Source organism: Fukomys damarensis, unplaced genomic scaffold (genome assembly GCF_012274545.1).
Source record: "Fukomys damarensis isolate Sample0158 unplaced genomic scaffold, DMR_v1.0_HiC HiC_scaffold_20, whole genome shotgun sequence".
NCBI lineage: Eukaryota > Metazoa > Chordata > Mammalia > Rodentia > Bathyergidae > Fukomys > Fukomys damarensis.
In genome coordinates, this window is record NW_022900932.1 from 11,556,913 (window position 1) to 11,580,021 (window position 23,109).

General features: G+C 45.4%; 1 long non-coding RNA gene across 4 annotated transcripts; it reads right to left on the reverse strand.

Moving 5' to 3' along the window:
• Positions 1-1,114: 1,114 nt before the first annotated feature.
• Positions 1,115-23,109, reverse strand: LOC104857693. 4 transcript variants are annotated; one of them, XR_004518253.1, is made up of 4 exons: positions 22,649-23,109; positions 22,245-22,555; positions 7,068-8,356; positions 1,115-4,601 (listed from the first exon to the last, which is right to left on the reverse strand). It is a non-coding gene; the product is annotated as an uncharacterized LOC104857693 (long non-coding RNA). The 4 variants fall into 4 exon arrangements; XR_004518254.1 differs by having other exon boundaries at positions 22,517-23,109; XR_004518252.1 differs by having other exon boundaries at positions 22,245-23,109.

Below are 23,109 nucleotides of genomic sequence, written 5' to 3' on the forward strand. Positions count from 1 at the left end.
AGTCTCTGAGGGAGAAGGGAACAGGTGTCGTTGTTGGCAGCCCACACCTGCCCAGGTGAGCATAGATACGCGGGCTCAGTAAGGGGACCTGGGACTGCTTAGTAAACCACCTCAGGATGAAAAGAAAACAAAACATTTTCCTTACAAATCACCATGTGAGCAAATGCTAGACGGAGATCCTCAGCTCCCACATCACATGGTATTAGCAGGAGCCTGAGACTGGAGAAACTATCTTGCAGGAATAAAGTTCCTGAAGTTGGAAAGTGGTTTATCTTTTTAAAATCTTCTATGGTCTTTATTTACAAACTAATATATGCGACGGCACTCAGTGTTTAGCCCCTTTGCCACCATCACGATCTTTTTATTTTAAATCATTTCTAAACTAAAAATATTTTAAATTTAAAAGAAGTAAAGATTAAAAAATGATACAGCGTAAAATTATATACAGTAGAAAATCTACTTTCTACTCTGCCATCTGCCCAGTGTTCACCACTTTTCTCAGCATATGTTTCCGGGATTTTGTGGCTTACGAGGCAAGTAAAAATATATGTTGTCCTGTTTGCCTTCCTATCTGGCAAAAGGCAGCTTATTTTCCACACTGGCTATACCCTGCCTTGTCACTTTGTTGCCAGGAGATATTTTAAAGGCTTCATATGTATCTGTAATGTAGGGAAACATTAGCTTACTCTCCCTAGAACCGTATATCGGTTTGACACAATGTATCATCAAACTGCTGTAATTTGACAAATTTGATTGTTAAAAAAATGGTATCTCTGGACCATCTCCATTTACACTGATCTTACTCTGAGTGATGGTGAATATTATTTTATATGTTTAAGGATCATTTCAATTCCCATTTTTATGAGTTGTCCTTTCTTTTTTTTACTTTATCTACTTATGTTGGGTTTTGGTCTTTTCAAAAATGCAGTTTTAGGAAAGTTTTTATGTTTGAGAAAAATGATCCTTTTGAAGGGATATGAGGACCACTGTTTTTCTGAACCCCAATTTTGCCCAAGCATTAGACTCCTTAAAACGTCCTGATACATGTTTACTGTAGAAAACTCAAAAAAGAGAAAAAGACAAAGATTAATCAGCATCATCCCACACAACAGGTCTCAAAGTTGATTTAAGAAGACATTTTTTCTTGCTCCATTTCTTCAAGAAGGTGGGAGCCACACTAAAGCGGGGGGGCATCGTTTACTGAGCACCTGCTGTATGCCCTGTTTTACATAATCCCATGTATGCTGCTCACCATAGCTGTGGTGGGTGCTATATTTCCATTGTTTGGCAAAGAAACTCGAAGTGTAGGCAGCTGGAACCCTGGCTCAGGTCACATGGCAATGAGAGGAAGACGCAGGGTCCCTGACGGTCTCCGTGGTTCCCCCACACGCTCCCGCCCCCTGTCACCTGCATCTTCAGAGTAGACTACGAAGCTCCGAAGGCCTGTGACAGGGGAGGAACAGGGCCCGTGGTCAGGATGATGACGACGCTACTGCGGGTGATGGGGTTCACTGTGGTTCTGAAGACCATGGGGACCTCCTCACTCTCAGTGCTGGGTTGTTTCTCAGGTCTGGGACTGTCACATATCAGCAGGTTGAGCCCAGCTGGCTGCCACTGGCTGCTGGCCCTGTGCAGACAGCCCCAGACATTTGTCAGCGTCCCCAGGGCGCCTGCTTCTTGTTAAAGCCTGGCAGTGAGCACTGTCCTCTGTGAACTGCACCAGCCAGCCGAGACTGATGAAATCCTCCCGCTGTTTCTGCTAATCCCAGGGCCCTGCAGGCGGGAGGGGCCCGAGACAGAGGGGGACGCACCCTGAAGCTCAGACAACAGCGGGAGGCTCTGCTGGCTTCTTGATGTGGATAAACATTTCAGTCAGATTTCAACATGCAGCACAGGCAGGGCTTTCTCCTGGGCCGGAAGAGAACATTAGAACCAGAATGGGCATCCATCTTTCCTCTAATTCTGTGTTCCAGCTGTTCTCTGAGGAGCGTGGCAGAGGAGGGGTCCACAGAGGCCAGTGCTGGGGTCAGCAAAGCTCACCAGGTACAGGACTGGGTTTCCCACGCCAAGTCCACTGGGGCAGCTGGAACAATGTACCATACATAAACAAGGAATCAGATGAGACGCAAGTATTTCTCGCAACACAGGAGGCTGAGAGGGCCAAGCAACCAGTGCGAGCTGCTTTCCAGCACACACCAACCTCCTGCTGTGTCCTCACAGGGTGGAAGGGGCAGGGGCCTCTTCTGGGCCTCTTCATGGGGACGCTAACCGTAACCACCCCTGAACCTAAGCATCCCCAGAGACTCCACCTTCTAATACCATCGCCTTGAGGGTAGGATTTCACCTTGTGAATTTGGGGGGTGGGGTGCCCATACATTCAGACCGGAGCACACACCCCAAGTTCAAACAGATGAGCCCTGGCTTCTACACAAGGTCTATTGGGACAGGGTGCTCCCAGGAAAAAGTCTGAGAACCACTTCGTTTTGCTGGTGTAGAAACGAAGGCCTGGGTCTCGTGGGAAGTCAGGGACTGATGAATGACAAGCCTTCCTTTTCACCCCGTAACACAGGGTCATAAAACAAGGAGCTATAGCCTGCCTTGAAGGAAAATTGTGGTATTTTATTCATTGTGAGTTTTGATTTTACAAATGCTTATTTTGATTTACTGTGGAGTTTTGTTTTTTTTTCTCTCTCTCTCTCTTGTGCCCTTACTCTTCTGGCTTATAGAACCCAATGATATAACAGCCCACAGCGTCAGCCAGGGCTGTACTTCTAGGCCTGCCCTTAGCTGCAGGTGAAGCCCATTACCAAGGTCCAAGGATGTGATCACGGTAGGTCATGAGATCTCCTCAAACACCCAAAAGGAAGGGTCACAGGAAGTCTCTGCAGACCTAACCATGTGAAGGTCCCTGAGGTTGGCACGACCAGAGAGGGCAAGGGAAGCCCTGCAGCCCTCCCATACCCACCTCACCCTGCTCTGCATCTGTACCCTGTAAATAGACCAGTAAACGTTTGGAAATAAAATCCCGGACCCACGTCGTTACTTTAGCCTCTCTCCCAACCCTCTCCCCCGAGGCCAGCTCTGAAGAAGGCGCTCGTTCTCAAGCCATAATCCCTTTCAGCAAGGGCACACTTGCTGCGGGTGCTGAGTCAGAACCAGGCCAGATGTGGTCACCTTCAGGGCTGAGTCGGGCGTGCTGACTCCAGGAAACCACGGGAAGGACTTTCAGTCCGCTTCCATACGGTTTAGAGCTCCGGATAATTTGTATCCGTCAAACTCGGATAATTTGTATCCGTCAAACTCCTCCGGTCTTCGCAATTCTTTCGTCTACACAAAATGAATGTGGAATCTGTGGCTAACGTAGTATGGTCTTCTCGGGTACCTTCATGCCTTCTTGGCTATGGATTGTGAAATAATCCCGGCTGGCTTGGAAACTGTGTCCCAAGGGAGCGTGAGACCGCTCAACGGAGGGGTTGACGTCAGGTCACGTCACTTTCGCTGCTCCTCCCTGACGCACCAGCGCAGGCTGACACAGAGCATGCCGGGTGAGACAACTGTGACGTTGCTTGGTCTTTTCGGGCCTTCTGCAGTAGCTCAGAAGAATCAGAAGTGTTGTCAGAAAAAGTCTTCGCTGCTTGTTTACCCAAATTAGTTTAATGTGCCAATTGGTAGCGGTGGGCCTTAGGAGACACCTGCTTCCGGAAGCAGCTTCACACCTAACATTCTTTGTGTATTTCCAGTCATTCCACTCAGTAACCCTGCCCTTTTCTGCTGACATGCCACCAGCCTTGCTCATGCCCCTGAACCGGGATGTCCCTCCTGAATTCCCTTTCTTTTCTTCTTGTTCTCATGAAGGTTGGAGAGGTCAGGTCTCCAGGGAGGCACTGGAGCTCTCCCTGTCTGGATTCAGCTATCCTTTTATTCTGTGGTTTGAAATCGAGACAGCTATTGGGTGGGCCTGAAAATCTGTAGTAGAAATATATCTGAAAGGGGCAAATCGAATAAAGCTGATACTCCTATTCCATTTACTTATTTTACTTTTTTGCCAGGTTGATTTGCAGGATTACAATATATATTCTTAATGTTTCACAGCCAACCAAGAGTTAATATTGTCCGAGTTTGTCTTAAATTTAAAAGCCCATGGGATTTATGCTATGGTTCTAATCTATATTAGATCTACACACATTATAAATCCTATATTATGTTGTTATAATTTTTTTTCCATATGAACACGTTTTTCTATTTCTTCAGACATCTATTAATTTTGGATTATGTTCCAGACACTGTAAAAAATATGTTATAGAAACTCTGGATTCTGTTGTATTCCTCTGAAGAGTAGTGACTTTTGTTTTGCTGTTTTTGAGACAATTCCCTGTGTGCGCATATGGTTCAGAGGTCAGTCAGAGATTCAGGCAATTTATGAATAGATTTCCTTTGGCTCCTTCCTTTTCAGGATTTTCTCCTTGCTTTCCAGGAACTTCATTCACCTTGAATTCTGTCCTTTGGTTCTTGGGGCCAGTAAGACATCCTTTTCCACTAGTTTAGTTCACCCCACAGGGTACAAGCTGGAACTTGCCCTCATGTGGAAAGCTGAAAACAACCTTGAAAAAATAAATATAAAAAGACAATGTACTCAGCACTTCTCACATTGAATCAGCTCTCTTCCAATCCCTGTATATTTTTCTTTACTCTCTCATGCCTGCAGGTAATTGGTTGTTAAAAGTAATTGCTATGAATTGTATCTAGGTGTTCCCCCAACGCCTTGTGTGGTCATAGGTGGGACTTCTCAGAGGTGTCTGGATCTAGCATGCATGATACTGGGCTCAGGGTGGGTGATTACTAAATTAACCCCTGATTGGTTTGGCCTAGTTCTGGGTAGGATTAAGAGTGCAACCTTTAGCACTCTGGGTGTGAGTGCTACCTGCCCTAAGGGGAAGTAGCCTGGATAAAATACAAGGGACAGAGGAGAAGCAGTGTTGCTGCTTGCTGCTTGCTGCTTGCTGCTTTTTGCCTACCATGAAATGTTTCCCCTCTGCAATGTTGCCCTCCCTCTCTTGGAGCCAGCCAACTATGAACTGAAACCTCTGCAAGCTGTGAGCTACAATAAACCTTTCCTCCCTTAACTTTAGGTATAGTGTATTTTGTGTCAGCGACAAGAAAAGTAATCAAAACAGTAAAGTTGCCACTGTTTCTGGTCTGGTCTTTACGAGAGTCAGCTCAATAGAAACTACTTGGCCAGGAAGAAGTAGAACTCTCTCAGATGATGTAGACATATTTCTTCCAGTGTAGGGTGTATAGTAAAAGAGGCTAAAGTTTTCTTGACAACCCAATCCTATTTTCAGCTTAATGAATATTTTTGCCCTGCCTTCTAAGTTCTAGGCACTGTGACAGTCTACTAGCCCTGCTTTTGAAGCAGGTGACAGTTTGCTTCCACAACAAGAAGTCTATAAAATTTTCCTTTCCTCCTATCCTGCTAACCATAATATGCCTATTGGCTTTACCCTGGAAAAGAAGAGGTTCAAATCAATAGCACAACTGACAGAAAAAAAAAAAAACAGAAACAGAAAAATGCTCAGGTCTGGACTCAGCAGTATCCTTACTCTATTTCACTCTACTTCCATGCCAATGTCTTTGTTCTCAATCTGTTTGTTCTCAACCTCCAGCTCAGAAAGGTTCAAAGTAATTTGCCTGAAATGACGCTTCTCGATAAGGGAGGAAATAAATGTCAAACTCAGTCTAATCCTTGTTTCCTCTCCACTTCCACTCAAAACTTGGAAATGTCTGGTCTTCTTCACCTCTCCCTCTGTTTCAACTCTAAACTTCAGTCAACTCTAATTTTCTTGTCTGCAGAGATGTAACGAACTTGTGTTTTGCTATCCAGCCCCCTCTCCCAAGGTAGAGTAGGTGATTTAAAGCCCTGGTCTTCCTATGCAGTCATCTTGCGAAGATACATCACCCTCAAGGTCCTTCGTTTTAATCTAGAGATCTCTCCTGTCCAGGCAACCTGGGGCATTACCCTGGAGCTCCCTCCTCTGAATTTCCAGAGCTCTTGTTCTCACGATGCCTTCTAGTAGGAGTGAACTTTTTTCTCTCTGAATGGACTCTGCCACTTTAGATTCAGCTGTGGTCTCTATCAATGATAAAAGCAACCCTGACAACAACAAAGCAATACCAATACAGCCTCGGATCTAAAGTATGATTTATTTTCCAAGCTCCTTTTATATTCATTTTATCTTCTCAATGCTTTGGGATCTCCTTCTATTTTCCTTCCTCCTTCTCTGGATGAAATACTCATTTGATTTTAATGCCATTTTATTGTAGCAAGAATATCACTTCTATTTTAGGAAGGGAATTTTGATGTGCACAAGAACACAGGATCCTTAATAGATTTCCAGTCCCTCAAGGTCGGAAATTATTTCTTATTTTCTTTGTACTCCAATCACTCAGCCCTATATTTAAAATATAATCAACACTTCCAAGCACTCACTTACAGTAATAAAGCTAGCACTTACTAAATTCTAATACCACATCTTATTCAGTAAACGCTGTATGTAAAAATACTAGCAGATCTAAGTACCAATTCTAACCTTACACTCACTAGTCTTATGATTTGGGTCAAATTTCTTAACTTCTCTGGGGTTCCATTTCCTTCTTTGTAAAATCCATTATCTGAACATCAAGTTGTGAGAATTTGTGTTTCAAGAAAACTAATACAGTGTGTTATCCAAAATGCTAGTTCATTAATCTTTAAGTGAAAATGGTATTTTTTTCTTGTAAGATGTAAAAACTAAAGCCCCACCCCCAGCAGGCTGTCTAGTTCAAAGTCATAAAGATTTTTGCTGCCTCTTCTCCACTGCATTCAATTAGTCCCTGGCTACCCTAATCCTGACCCTACCATGACACTTAACCAAGAATGTGAGTGCAAAGAATGTACACTGCTATGTATGGAGACCCTGCTACCATGGTCACATTATTCAATGTAACAGCAACCCTGCAACTAGTTTTTACTATACCTGATTCACAGATGAAACCACAAAAAAAAAAGATTTGAAAAGTTAGCAACTCACTAAGGTTTTGCAGTCATCTACAGCAGGACAGACCTGGGATTTGAACTCTCATTCCAGTGCCTCACTCTTTCCATTGGTTCTGTCTCCCCAGAGGACAAAATCACCTGGGAGAAAGGCAAATGTGGGGGGGGGCAATTTACACTGTGCAGTCAGTTGACTCAGTATGCAGAGAGCAAACCACCAAACAAACCCTTCTTTTCTTTCCAGCCTGGCTGCAGCCATTCACAAGCAGTGCATCAGCAGCGCTGTTTCTGTCCTCCCTGTGGTGAGAGCAGAAAGGAGGTTCACAGGGCAGAGATGGGCATGGTCCTCCAGACCACCCAAAACAAGCTGTTTCCAGGAGGAATCTGAAAGGGCCGCCTGTCAGCTGGTGGGTTCTGGCATTCTCAACCCTACATACAAAAGGCCAGAAGGGGTCCTCATTGGAGCACCCCTGGCTTGACAACCATAGCTCCTGGGTGTTTACTCAGGCTCTCAGGAGAGATGGAAGCATAGAGGCAAAGGAGAAATCAGGCAGTGGGCCGTCGGCTTCACCTGGTGACACTGCAGAGGGATGTGGAATTGTTACATGACCCAAAAGGCATAAGAAGGGATGAGAACCTTTCTGCCCTCCAGGGGACTTTGCTTCTGTGCTGAGTCGGGTATCGGGCTTTGAGCTTTAGCATGGGTGCTTCGCACATGGCAACTCAGATAACTGTGTCTGAGCAGACCTGGTGGTCACATGCCGCTGCCTCCATACTCTCGCCTTTGAAGCTGTGTCCAGCGGAGGTGGCCTGAGCACAGAGAAGGGCTGGTTGCACAGCTCTGAGATCCACACGCCACATACTTACAAACCCATGAACTCGAGGGCCACCATGCCATGCTGGAAAAGCAAGAACAGAGTCTAGCTTCAGCTTTCACTTCGTATCTGGGGGCACAATCCTCAGCTTGCCTGTGACAGCAAGAACAGCCTGAGTCACCTGACATCAGGAGACCTGGGTTCTTGCGGAGCTCCTCATTTTCCTGCTTTGCAGTTTTGTGGCTTCATTTTCCTAAAATTTGGGTTTTGGGCTCTTGACACAGGAAACAGAGAGGCAGTACAGCATGACGAAAAGTGCATGGATTTGAACTCAGAAGGCTGGGGAGGGGGCACTTCGTTTTTCACAGCCAACTTGATGCTAAAGGTTTTTTTTTTTTCTTTTCTTTTGTTTGTTTGTTTTTCATATTTACTGCTGTAGATTTGCCAGGCTCAGGAATGTGGCAAACAACAGGAAGTAAACTGTGCGCTCGCAGGGAGCTCATCTTTTAGTCTGGAAAACAGACAATAAAAGAAAGCAAGTATTATAAATAGGACATAATGACTAATAGTAACTAGCTGTATGAAAAATAAATAAATAAATAAAATCAGAGAAGGAGAAAAAGAAGGGTTAGCATGGCCAAGGAAAAAATAATATTGACCTCAGAAAGTTATTCTGAGAAAACTAAAAGGTCACGGATTTTAATCTATTGTACACAAAGCAAACGTATCATAGCATTGTTACGTAGTTGTTTTCCAATGGCTTAAAAGACTTCTTCCCACAAGAGTGGCCAAGTCAGGTTACAGCTGTGTCCACTCCATAAACCTTGCCATGCTAAATTGCTGCTATTTCATTTTCTCTGCTTCCTTTCAATATTGCTGCCTAAGGTTTTTGTTTGCTTGTTTGCTGTTTCGTTTCTGCAGTAGGAACTTGACCTTTGGTAACAGAACTTAATGTGTGCAAGAGCCCCATAGAAGCAGGTACCATTGGCACTGACACAGAGACCTTGGGCCACTTCTGTTCCCAGCAGCTGGGACTCGGCACCAGGCCTGGGAGGGCTGAGTAGAAGTGTATTTATTTTGGAAAGACTTGTCACCAGGTGGTAGGACCTTCCCGTCCAGGAAGTGAGTCCTGAAGCAATCCCTGTGCCCACAGTGGAATAAAGGGCTCCACTGTGTGGCCATATCCTGGTCCACGACATGCCCTCAGGTAGCAGTCCTCAGACCATATGGTGGCCTGACTCTTGAGCTCAAGATTCTGACTTCCACGCCTGGGAAATAGTGGAGTGGATTTTAGCGTTTTAGTCAAAGGCCAGCCATCTGAGAGTGGTCTGCCCCTCAGCAGACGCAGATCTGTTTTGTTGAAGCACAAAGTGATGTACACATTTCTAAGGAGTTTCCAGGTCTACATCAAGGCCAAACCTCACTGTGGGTTGTAGACTGTCTGACAAAAAGGTCATTTCCTGATGTGGTAAACAGCTTTATGGGAAATCACAGAATGAGAAAAACACTTTAAATGTTTCTGGTATCAAATCACCAGCCACTTCCCAGTATAATTTGCACCCGTTGTTGTTCCATATATTTCTCACCTAAATCTCTTACAGATTGTACTTTTTCCTACACCAGTGGAAACCAACCTCCAAGGCATCATGTCCTGATCCTCACTTCCTAGGATTCATGCCCTTGTGTGGTTCCCCCCCAAGATGGCATCCCCTGATCCTCACTTCCTGTATTCATGCCCTTCTGTAGTTCCCCCCAAGATGGCGCCTCCTGATGCTCACTTCCTGTATTCATGCCATTGTGTAGTTCCCCCCAAGATGGCGCCTCCTGATGCTCACTTCCTGTGTTCATGCTCTCAGTAGTCTCCTCCCTCACTGAATTAGGACTGATGTGTGTGACCAACAGGACACAATACAAATGACAGAGTATGATCCCTGGGCCTCAGTTGGAAAAGGCATTGTAGTTTCCACCTTGGCCTTGTGGATTGCTCACTCAGGGAAGGACCTACCATGCAGGGAGAGCACTCCCCAGCTCTACAGAGAGGCTCACTGGGTAGCTCACCAAGGGCTGCATAAGGAAGCAGCCCTAGAAGAGGCACCTCTGTCAGAGAAGCCCCTCAGTGACTGAAACCCTGCCCAGCACCTGGCTCTAATCTGATGAGAGACTCTGAGCTGCCACTTAAGAAGGCACCTCCAAATTCCTGGCCCAATATCAGCATAAATGGCAATAAATGAGTATTGTTTTAAACCATGAAATTGGGGTCTACTTGTTACACAGCAAGAGATTACTAATATAAAACCTGTGCTTTGGTACCAGAGTTGAATGGAAGAGACTGCAATCTGAATGCAACAATTTGAATCTGCTCAGACTGAGAACTGGATTGCAGTGACTTCTATTTCACCTCCCCAGTACAATGCTTTTAGAGAATCCTTTTCTGTAACTAAGAATGTATTTGGAGAACTCAGCAAGACACACTCTTGGCCTTCATGAAACTTGTGGTCCTTAGAATCAGCAAGGAGGCTGGTGAGCACTGCCTCAGTGTGCTCTTCTGGGTATGCTGCGTGCTGTGATTCTTTGAGTGCTGTAAATGCTACAGTGGGTGTGGTACCAGTCAGGATTGAGGGCTGCTGGAGAGGGGCAGCACTCCTGACACTTCCAGCTTGCTGTGCCTGCGGCCATAATGAGCCCCTGCCTCCAGAAAGGCCAGAAAGCAGACAGATACAGGTGCTTTCACGGGCAACTTGAACCCACAGGCTAGAACCCACATGGCGGGAGGAAATGGGGCTGGGTCGTCTGCTTCCATTACCAAGCCAAGGCCTCAGGTGTGGGAAGAGGGCAAAGATGTAGCCATTGAATTGTGGCTCCAACATGGTGCCTGTAATGCAGGTATGAAACCAAAGCCCAGCAAATAGTTGCTTACGTAGGGTCCAACTCACAAGACTTCCTAGACTCGGTAGCACAGCCTAGCTTCCTAAATCGCTGGAGATTGGGAGCCTGGGAACACATTCCCGCTGCTCAGCACTGAGCCGGGCACGGACTCTGTCTGGGTGGTGTCGCCACTTCGTGTCCCTGCTGCAGCTCCTTCCCAGACAGGCAAAGTAACACCAGTCATTTACAAATAAACTCAACGAAGGGCTTGGAAATAAGCAAAGGAGAGAAAAGGAAATCCGTGACCCAGTGTGGGTGTTGAACAAATGTTCAGCTTCTTTCCCCACCCCTGCTAGCTGGGCTGGAGCAAGAGGTGAGCCATGCGCTCCCACCGTGTCTTCCTGCACCTCGGATCTCAACAGAGGAAGCACAGGAAAGGACCGAGTCCCTATGCGACTGGTTCTGCCTTTCTGCGGGAAGCCCATGGTGCTGGACTGGGGCTGGGGCCCCATTATCTCAAGAGTGTGAAGCAGGACCCAGCACCTTAGAGTCAACCCTGGGAACAACCCAGCATTTGCAGAAAGGAACTGGAGGTGACCGGTCGTTCACTTCATCACCAGCCCAGGGCTTTGTGACATTTCACTCTCAGAGCTGGGCCAGAAAAAAGACACTTCCTCAAGGCTCACAGTCCTTGTCTGAATGCCCTTTGCAGCAGGGACTTAGATGAGCAAGACCAAGAAAGAGCAAAACTTTGTCCTTCCTCCCGCAATTCGGCTTTTCTGACTTCGCCCTGCAGAGGGCGCTGATCCTCAAAAAAACAAAAACAAAAACAAAAACAAAAACAAAAACAAAAAAGCAAAAAACAGACACACCATGGGGCCTGGGAGCACCAGCTGTCTGCCCACAGGAAAGGAATCCTGGTCTGTTGTTGGTAAATAATTCATTCTGCGAAATCTAACCATGGCTGGTGTTAACATTTATAAATGGGGTTTCTTCTCCGGAATAATAGAAGGAGCCCCAAAGTATGGTGCTCTCCTCCTCCATGCTGCTAGTAGTCTTTCCCTGAAAACTAACCCAGTATTTCCCAGGTGTGTTCAGTATGTGAGTGACACCAGAAAACTGAGAGATAGCTGGTGTCCCAGGAGGAAGGCCCAAGGTTTCAGGCCACACGGGTCAGGATGGTGTAACAGCATGCAAAGACTTTTGAGTTTAAAAGACCTTGTTTCAAATCCCATCCCTGCCTCTTCTTAGCTGTATGACCCCAAACACAGTATAAAAATGCATTTCGGCCTTACCCATGAATGAAAATGATCATTAGCCTCATAATATATTGGTGTCAAATCGATTCATTTGGACGTGTACAAAACTAGCACTAGTCAGGCATGGCAGTTCATGTCTATAATCCCAGAACTCTAGAGGTCCAGAAGGGAAGATCACAAGTTCAAAGCCAGCCAACCAGAGCTAAGTAAGGAGATCCTGTCACAAAAAGAAAACAAACTAGCGCTGTTAGCTTAGCAGAGTGGCTCATGCCTGTAATTCCAGGACTTGGGAGGCTGAGGCAGGGGGGATTGTCAGTTTAAGGCCAGTCTGAACTACATAGCTCCCTATCTCCAAAAACAACAACTAACACTGTGCGTATGTGCCTTGCACAAAGTAAGTGCTGTATAAAGGTAATTACTTCTCCATCCGCTGTACTTTACTAAGGTTGGCACAGATTCTTGGAAATTTTTCTGAAGACACCTCGTCACTGACTTGAATGTAGTTTGCTCTTTCTAAAACAATATATATATTTTTTCCATTTGTCTGGCTTCCCCCTTAAAAATAAGGAAGATTTAAGGCCACATAATAGTCAGAAAGCAAGCTAACAAAAAGGCCCCCGGGTTCTCTTCACTCTTGCATCTGATGTCCAGGACTTGGAACAGTCCCTAGGGCAGACTAACCTTTGGAGAATTAGCCTAGAAGCTGAGCTGTCTGAGTTGGCTTCTACAGTGTGAGGTCCCTGACTCTGGTTTCCAGGATGATCCCAGAGCCCAGTTCCATGCTGCATGGAGGAGGATCAGACACGAGTTTCAAGTCCACACACACCCTTGTGTCCCCAGATGAGCCGGTATGGTGGAGCAGACCCAGCTCTAAGCCTGGGGATCCTTGTCTTCAATTGTCCCTCTCTCTAGCCAGGAAGACACGCAATCAACAAGTGGTTACAACATGGTGAAATACGCATCTTGGGCCAAGCACCACATGCCCAGGTCTGAAATTGAAAGGCATGGGGATCTGGCTGTGCTGAAGAAGGCCCACATCCTGCCCTACTCGCAGTGCCAAGATGGCTCGTCTGGACTCCCTCCTCCTCCTCCTCCCCTCCCCCCGCTTCTTCTTCTTCTTCGTTTCCCAACCCTGTCTTATCATGCATCTTCTGTGCCCAGCTTGTCACAAGGTAGGGCAGAAACTAGCCTTCAGGGTGCCGGGGGACAGATCTAACCCTATCCTCAAAGGTCAGGAAATTATAATTTTTAAGTCTTAGAAATGTTGTTCAAGAATTTCTGGGGCCTTCACTGTAAAACTTAAGATACTTCAAAAAATAACCTGGCATTTACTGGCCATCCCAGTTGCCTGGAACTGTCACAAGTCCAGCACTGAACTTCTCACACCCTAGGAAACCCCTCATTCCTGGACAAATGGAACAGTTAGCTCTGGTCTGTGATATAGCCGGACACAGAGAAAATGGATGAAACCTTGTATAAATCCTGGAGAAGTTCAGGAAATCATAGTCCATCCACAAGGCCCACACTGTTTGCTGAGGCTAACTGGAAACGTATGATATCTGCTACATACGAACATGGCTAAGTCATGCGTGAACATCCAACTGTGTAAGGACACAACAAGTATTAGATTTATTCATGGGCAAAATTGCCTAGAAAACAGCCTGTAAATTATCTAGAGGGATTGGGGTCTACATTTTCCTGGGAGCCTTTGAAAAAACAGCACACAGTTTAACATCATAAGTGTTTATAAAGGACAGATTTGGCTTCAGAGAATGGTTTGAATGCTCTTCTGTTCCATTACTGTGTGACTCAAGGGAAATTTCATAATCTCTGTGCATTAATTTTCTGTAGAAGAATGCCTACTTTGAAGTGCTCTCCTACAACAATAAAGTCTTCCAAGATACAAAATTAGCACACAAAATTCAGTAGCATTCCCTTACACCAACAATGAATCCATCAAGAAGGAAACTAGGACAATAATTCCAATAATGATAGCTTAAAAATTAAATACCTAAAAATCAACCTAATCAAGGAGGTGAAAGACCTCTCTATAAGGCAAACTAAAGAACTCTGAAGAAAGAAAATGAAGAGGATGTTAGAAAACAGAAAGATATGCTGGGTTCTTGGTGGGCAGAGTTAATATGGTTAAAATGGCCTTATTACCCAAAGTGACCCAGAAATTTAATTTAATCCCTATTAAATATCAATATTCTTCACAGACCTAAAAAAAAATCCTAGAATTCATATGGAACCAGAAGAAAACCAGAATAGCCAAAGCAACCCTGAACAGAAAGAGAAATTACAGTATCAGATTTCAGGTTATATTACAAAACTATAGTAACAAAACAGTATGGCACTGGCACAGTAATACTAGACACGTAGACCAGTGGATTAGAACAGAAGACACAGAAGCAGACCCGTGCACCTTCAGCTATCTTGGTCTTTCACAAAGGGACCAAAACCACATTAGAGAAAAGACAACCTCTTTGACAAACGGGACTGGGAAAATGGTTTATCCACGTGCAAAAGATTGAAACTAGATCCATATCACTCACCCTGTACTAAAGTCAAGTCAAAATGGATCAAAGACCTACGTTTAAAGCATAAATTTCCAAATGCTAGGAGATAACAGGAGGAACTCTTGAAGCCATAAGCACAGGCAATGCTTTCCTGAACAGGACTCCAATATCACAGAAAATAATATCAAGAATCAGCAGTTGGGACTACATCAAATTAAAAAGCTTCTGCACACTAAAGGAAATAGAGTGAAAACATGACCTACAGAATGGGGAAAATTATCAGCTGCTTTTCTGATAGAGGATTAATGTCTAGAATATATAAATAAATTTTAAAATTAACCTTCAAAACACAAATGACCCAGTCAAAACATTGGCAAGGGGACCGAATAGAGGCTTCTCAAAAGAACAAGTACAAAGGTCCAATAAAGAGATTAAAAATGTTCATCACCATTAGCTATTAGAGATATGCAAACCCAAATGCTGGCATTCCATCTTACCCCAGTCAGCATGGCCATCATCAAGAATTCAAAAAGGAGCAAAAGGTGGTGAGGCTGTGGGGAAAAAAGTGGGAATATAAACTGGTACAACCACTGCAGAAATCAGTAGGGAGATTCCTCAAAAAGCTAAATGTAGAAATTCCATCAACAGCTATGCCTCTTTTGGGCCTATTCTCCAGAGAATTAAATTCATCACATTGTAGTGATACAGGCACACCTGTGTTTATAGCAGCCCAGTGCATAACCACTGAGCTCTGAAAACAGCCTAAACACCCATGAACAGACCAATGGATAAACAAATTATAGTATGTATACATACAAAGGAATATCCTTCAGCCATAAGGAAGAATGAAATCATGTAATTTCAAGAAAATGGGCAGAACTCGAAACCAGAATGTTAAGAGAAATAAGTCAGAGATATAAAATTATATAACTACCGTGTGCTAACCGATTGTGCCCCTGGAGCTCTAATACAAAATTAAGTGTTGCATGGCTTCTCTTATATGAGAAACCTAAAATATCAATCAATCCAACAAACAAAGAAGAGATGACAGAAAAAAAAAGGAAGGTAAATGTTTTGGAACTAGGAAAGGGAACTGGGGGAAGGAGGAAAGTAGAAAAGAAGTGGGTAGAAACAATCAAGATATGTTATATACATGTACCAATTCTCCACAGTGAACATAACTGTTATGTAGTTAATAGACACTAATGAAACATGAATTGCTAGGAACAAAAAATTAAAATGATCACAATACTTGGAATAAAATGAGCACTTGATAAATATGAACGGCTATCAAGACACAAAAGTGAAAAACGAATCTGGTATTTTGTTGTCCCTGGAGTATCGAGTGGAGGCAACGAGAGGCTATGAGTTAATCAGCTTGGGATGCTCATTTTACATGAAATCTTCCATAGTCCAGTCCTACCTCGGGGTCACTGTATTTTCATATCTTCCTACAGCTGGCCTGGGCCTCGGGCTGATGTCTTCAGGTCTCCTCCAGATTTGCTCTCCACCTTTTCTCTTTCCTCAGGTCCCAGGAGGCTGGCCAATGTGGTCTCCAGCCATGGGCTGCCCACCCCTCCGGGTTCCAGGTGCCCTGGGCTCATGCCAGCTGGCTGCATTTCTCAGCTGAAGATCACAAGTCCTGTCCAGAGCCCCGCTGTCTCCGGGTGCCAGGAATCCTACTCCTCTGGCTTCTTGACGGACATAGCATGAGATCCTCTACCATCGTGCTTTCTGAAAAGCTTTGGGAAGCGGCTCTGGACTGGCCTCCTTGGAGTCATCTGTGAACCTTTCAGGAAATGGAGTCTCCTGGCCTCTGCCGTGGGGAGCTCTGTAGTCTGGGTGGCTGTAAGTTTGGTTATAAGCGAAAAGCACATTCTATACAAACATCACATACATCCTCAGGAGAGGTGATCTCCAGAAGAGAAGGAAGTCTGGGTTGTTTCTTCAGATCTACAACATTGTGTGGCACATAGTTGGCACTCAATTTGTATTTGTTAAGTAAACAGTGAAAGACTAATTAAGAACATTTACAGAACTCTGCAGAGCTTAGATTTGTTCAAGTGTGTGACCTCAGTGAATAAAGAGCCAAGGCTCAATGCTTCATCACGATCCAAACAAACAAAAGAGTGAATCTGATAAAGGATGAATTCATTGAGTAAACTGCTGGACACAGGCATCATTTCAGACCAGTGGCTTTGCTGGAGTTGTCTCCTTGGCCCCCCCAAAACCTAATGTTCAGGCATTAGAAAGGCAGCCCATGCGAAAAGCCAGGACGCTGTGTAGCTGTCAGTCCAGGCAACAGAGTGGTGCTTTGGGGTAGAAACTCCAATTTTGATTTCCTGCATCTGTCCTAGGACACCCATCCCGAGTATTCCCAGTCCCACTTCTAACCCAGAGATAGTTGCAAATCTTCAAACTGAGTGCTCAAAATAAACTTCTGTGAGAAATAGAAGTCCATACTCAGGCGAATCCTTCCTGCCCCTCCCCAGTGCTCGGCAATCCCTAGTTACCCTTGGGGACTCCCCTCTTCTCTTTATTCTTGCTTTTCTGGTCTTTTAAATGAGTCTTCAACAAAAACAACTCCAGACTTACATTTTTTCTGACCATATACACAAATAGTCTAGCTAATTGGCCTGTTTCTATGCCAACACTGAAATTACTTGCACGAGTTTGGCGGAAAGGCATTCAGTGACAAGGTACACATTCCTCCAGTTCTCCCCACAGACGATTCTGATCAGACCCCTTGTCGAGAGCACATTTTTCAGTTGACTTACGGACGCCATTATGAAAATCAGTGAATGGTTTTGTGGCGTTTTGAACCCATAGCTTATCTCAAGGCCATGGTGGTGTACAGCATGGCTTTTTCCTCTTAGAACTGGCCTCTTCTGTTCCTTCTATCTGCTGTTCATAGCTTCTCTGCTGTCCACATTGCTGATTACAGTTCACGGTGGTCAGGGTGATGGCTCCTTATGCCACATAAGGGTCCTCTGGGTAGTCAACACTCACTCAAGGCTCTTATACAAATGAGTGTCTCTTCCTGAATTGTACTGGAAGTCATCTGAGAGGAATCTTCACAATTTGAAAAAACACCACGCAAGGAGAAAGTTCCAGGAATTAGGAGAAACTGATAATTTTGTTGGTTGTCTAAAAAATTGGAAGATTACCTTTAAAAATATGTGCTGTTCAACCTAGCCTGAGGAATAAGATCTTGTTTTTCAAATACTTGATATTTATTAGAGAATACACAGCTCATGGTAGAGAAAGGGGTCTTAAGAATGAACAAAGCACAAAAGGACAGCTACTGGAGGTGCTTTTCCTGAGGGAGTAAAAGAATTGCCAGGTCTTGTGACCTCTAAACTCCATAAAATTACTAATTTTACTCCTGCCTGCCCACAGGGGGTGGTTTCATGGGTTCTCAATCTTCCCCTAACCTCAGGATTAAAAAATCCTCTTCCCCCAGCTCCTTTTCCTACTTCCTACCTGTCCAAGGAGTGATATCCGGAGGTTCACAATTAGATGGAATCTCTTCCAAAGCTTTGTTCTTTTTGGAGGGTGGCAGAGAAATGACAGTATGTGCCATCAGGGAGAAGTGGAGAAATGGGATTCAGTGTTTTTGAAATAAACAATGAGTCTCGGTGTTTGGAAGCATTCGGACCCTGGGTCACCCTGACTCCGGTCTGGGGTAGTACCTGTGACATCCCCTCACATGATGTGACAAGGAAGTAGGAAATAACAGGATGGAAACCACGGCTTAGGAGGTGCCCGGTATCTCCCTCGGGACCCCAGATGCTTACTGTACAAGTAAAAATGTCTCTTGGTTAGGATCAGCCCCTGCAGGTCTCATCTTGTCTCCTTTCCCAAGCACCCTAAGAAGCTCCTGGTACATTATTTCACCTCACATGCTGTGCCTTCCCCTTACAAACATCATGCTGTTTTTCTCTGATTTTCTGTTCATATCTCAAGAACAAAACTCTGGCAATGGTACATGGAATGACTGTTCCCCCGCCACCCTAGCCCTGGCCGAGCAAGGTAATTGCTCTTGAAGAAACACTGACCTCCCCTAATGACTAGGAGCCCCACAAAACCCTCTTTGTCATCTCTCCACCCAAACCTGAAGGAATCGTCAACTGAATGATTCAGAATATTTTCTTTAAAAAGTAATAATAGAACCGGTGACACCTTCCTCTCATGGCACAAGAGGAAGATCTTCTTTGTCAGGGAAGAGGACAGCTTGCTACCTACAAGAGGCCCATTGCCACGAGAGAAGTTTGCCTTTGAGGCCACAGTGGCTGAGAAAGGGGAAATACAGCCTTAGGGAAGCTGTTTGCTTTAGTTGAGGTGAAGCCAATCTAGCCAAAACTGTTTGCATTCAGCAATATGTGCTGATTATAGTTCTTTGAGTAAACAGGTGACAGGGAACAGGGGGGACAAAAGCCAGCTTTAGGGTCAAGGAGTTATAAAAAAGCATAAAAAGAACCAACTAACTTCTCCATGTTAACAAATACACTGGTTTAAGACCGTTCTCCCAATTTCAGATGTAACTGACATTAACCATCTTGGTCTGAGTTCTAATTGGGACATAAAAATCATAGGATTTTGGAGCTTAGGGGAACCTTAGCATCATAGTCTGTCAACATTCGTTCTATAGATGAAGAAACAGACTAAAAGTTTATTTCTTCTCTGTGTCTACCAAGTGATTGGCTGAATGTTCAGAAAACTGTGTCAGGATTAGAATGCAAGTCTCTTAACACCTAATCCAGCGCTTTCCCCGCATGTCACCCCAGGGATTTTCCTGGCCCAGTGACCTCAGTCAATGATAGCAAACCTTTTAGAGCTTTCAGTGACATGAATAGCCCAATGCAGCACACATGCTGTAGGTTTGCCACCGCTGACTTAGGCAATGAGGCACAGGCTTTAGGCTGGGTCCGTAGAGCAGTAAATCACTAACTTTTATAACAGCCTGCCAGAGAATCCTCAAAGTCAGACTCTACCCCAGGAGCGCCCACCACCGCTGTCTTTGGCCAGACAGAAGGCTGAAGTATATTTTGAGAAACTAGATTGCCATGCTTTTCATGGTAGCCTAGACTTCTGGGGCCCCACAGGACGATCCACCTGCCACCCTAGCATGCTGGGCTCAGGCCCTTCCTCATAGTAGCCTTGGAGAGCCAGTGGCCCAGAAGAAGCCAAAATACCATAAATCCCTGGCTCCAAAATTCACCCCAGCCAGGACAGGAGAGAATTAACCAAACATAGTCATGTTCTGAAGCAGCATGAAGAAGTCCAGACTGCAGGGGAGAGCATGAGCTCCGCCTCCGGCACGGTGGCTATGAGATGATAAAGGGCATCCAGCCAGGAACATGGACGGACCAGGAGAGACTCAGAACTATAGCTCCAGAGAGGAGGAAGGGCTGGAGATGCAGGAAAGGAGTCGCCACAGAAAGGGGACTGAGGAAAGGCTGAGGTCCTAGTGACCAAAAGGGGCACAGGCTTGGAGGCAGGTTCTACCTGGATTCAAATCCTGACCCCACCACTTACAAAGTATATGCCTGGGGAAAAGCTCTTAGCCTTTCTCAGTCCAGGATCTCGCTTCTGCAAAACAGATAATAATCATATTTTTCTTATGACGATTAAAGGAGTACATGGATGAATCTGGAAGAGCTCTTAGCACGTGTGAAGGAGAACTTGTATTTCTCCTGTTAGTTCCAATGTTAAATGTTCTCAGTGGTTCTCACAGGGTTCCAGATGAAATTCAAATTAATTTGCAGGGTCCCTGTGGCTGGGACCAGGTCTCATTCCCAAGCCTCTGTCCCCTACTGGCTCTGTGAGGAGTTGCACTGCGTCTCCCAAAACACCTGTGTTGAAATCCTGACTCTGCGTGGCAGGAGTGGTCTGATTTGGAAGCAGGGCCTTTGCAGGTGTGCATAGTTGAATCCTATTGGAGCTTGATGGTCTTCAGCCCCCAGAGTGACCAGGATTGGGGTCCTCAAACAAAGGGGAGACTGGGTACTGACACACACTCGGGGACAATGCCTTGTGAACGTGACACAGAGATCAGGTAGTACGGCCACACAATGGGGTTCGCCAAGAACACCGGACACCTTCACCTAGGACCTGTGGCTGCCAGAGCTAGGAGATGATTCATTTCTGCTATGGAAGCCGCCAGTCTGTAGCATTTTGTCATGGCTACTACCTTCCTGTCCCTCTCTGGGGTGCAGGGTTCCTGGGCATTTTCCCTTCAGTACCTGTGCTCTGACTGCTTCCTCGGTGTGGAAAGAGCCCCACCACACCCTGTGTCTGAGTGCATAAAGTCCTGCTCATCCTTGTCCCTTCAGGTTAGCGGAAGTGTCCCTTCCTCTCTGCCTTTTTCAGAGAACATCCCCTTCCAAGGCCAAACCGATCTCTTTCTCCCCGGTGGGAGCAGCTGAGACCCACTGAGCCCTGTCACCAGAGGAAGCCTGTGGAAGCGAGTGGCTCCCGTTCTGCCTTCACCTTCGCAGTGCCGCTCCCCATCTTCACTGCGTGTTACGGCCCCTGGCCTGAGTTTAGGAAATACTGGAGCAGAGGACGCCATGCCTGAGACGGGGTCCAGAGGTCCAGGACACGGATCTCAGGCAAGCACTTAGTGAAGGCTGACTCGAGGGAGTCAGGCCTCTCACCCTCCTCTGCCTTGTTCTTCATCTCTCCCCACTCAAAGTCTCCTCAAAGCAAACAAAACTAACTCAGAAACAAACCCAGAAGGTACCCATTTGAGGTTTAGAGCACTGCACTATTTGAAATCCACATAGACTAAAGAAACAGAAGTGTATTGCTAGTATTCTAAAATAAGGAAAAACAGAAAGGCAGGTGGAGCTTGTTTAGACTCCCCGTCTCCCTGCCTTCAGATATCAAATGCCATCTCGTTGATCCTCCTCTGAACACGGGTGTGGGAAAGTCCACCGGGCCCCGCTTCTCCTCCCCTCCTTGCTTTCTCCCTTGAGGAACCCTAGACAGGAAATACGGCACTATCTTCATATTTTCCAGTGTTTTCAGCAACCCTGCTTAGCAAGAGCTGAGTATGGGAAGGCGCTGGACCCTAACTTCCCTTCTCGCAACTCCCACTGGGTCTCCTCAAACACAGCGTTCTCAACATTCTTTTCTCACTTTCTTCTTCCTCTCTGCAAATACGAAGATAAAAATAACTGAAAGGGACCATTTGCTTTATTGTTTTCCCTGAGAATAAAATGAATACACACTCCTTATAAGAGATTTAGAATGTGTTTTTAACAGGCACTTTTAAATGCAATTCATCATTCTAGCATGAGAAATTAACTGTTAGGATGTCTGATAGATTTTATCATAAATTACGTATCTGTATCAGAAAAATCGTTCCATAAATATATATAATACAAATGTGAGAGAAAAGAGAGAGACTGAATATCTTTTGGTGGTGAGATCTGTCCTATCACCGTGGAAACTTGTTGTATACAATCCAAGAATAAAAACTCAACCCTGAAACACAATGGACTGAAAGTATTCCTAACGATCTCAAAGAGGCGATCAGCATGGGTTTTTTACCCAGCTTTTGGAGGACTGGGGTGGGGCCCAACACACACGTGAGCAGTGTTAAACAGTTAAAATAGTTTAAAAGGTAAAAAACATTCAAAGTGTGTATGAAATTTTGACAAGGCAAAATTGTATTCAACACCATGGGGGTGAAGAGAGAGAGAGGCCAGGGTTGGTAATCCACAGCCTGGCCACACCCAGCCACGCTCACCTGTGTAAGAAGGGCCTGCAGCACAGGAGAAAAGCTGAGGTGTCAGGAAGAGATCTCGGCGCCTGAGGACAAAAGCTTTTACTACCTGGTCCACTTCAGAGAAAAGAAGACCTGTTGACGCAGACAAAGGGCATTCTAGTTGCATAATGTAAGCTTCCTGCTCGAGTTTTCTGGCTGCTGTTTGGTTTTTGCAATGGGGGAGGAGACTTCGTTCTCCGTAGGAGAGAGGAATGCAGAGAGATCCCTCTATTCCAGGGGGTTGGAGGGTTTACCTGGAGCCTAAGTAAGATCCAGGTTTCCTGGGACTCGGTCTGGAAGAGAGGGAGAGAAAAGGCTCCTGGGAATCAGCTACCTCCTACATCACCCACGCCCAGACCCATAGAAATAGCAGTCAACCAACGCACTACGGGAGCCGAAGGGGATTGACTTATCCTGGTGCTATGAGGATCGTTTCCAAAGGACGTTTCACAAATCACAAAGCTTCCCACGAGGGATTCGCTCTTGAAAAACGATGTGATGTGGTGCTGAGGCCAGACAGGCATGGACTGAGTCCCACTGGCTTCGTGACTCTGCAGATCTCAGCTCTTTCTTCTGGAAAGCAGGAACATTGGTGGCTTCCTCTGAGACATTACGAGACATAGATGAGATGCACAGTGATGTCGTTAGCATGCCCCCCCCACATGCGAGCAGCGTCAGGCAGACAGCGGCTGTCGTTAAGACAAAGACAACTGTGCCGCCGGCTTCCTGTACTAGAAAGGGTCGGATTGCAATTTCCTTAAGTGTTTTTTAAAGCATTATTATTAATTTGCCTGGCAGTTTTTAGGCACTTCATACATAGCAGTGACGGAGATCCAGGCTGTGGATT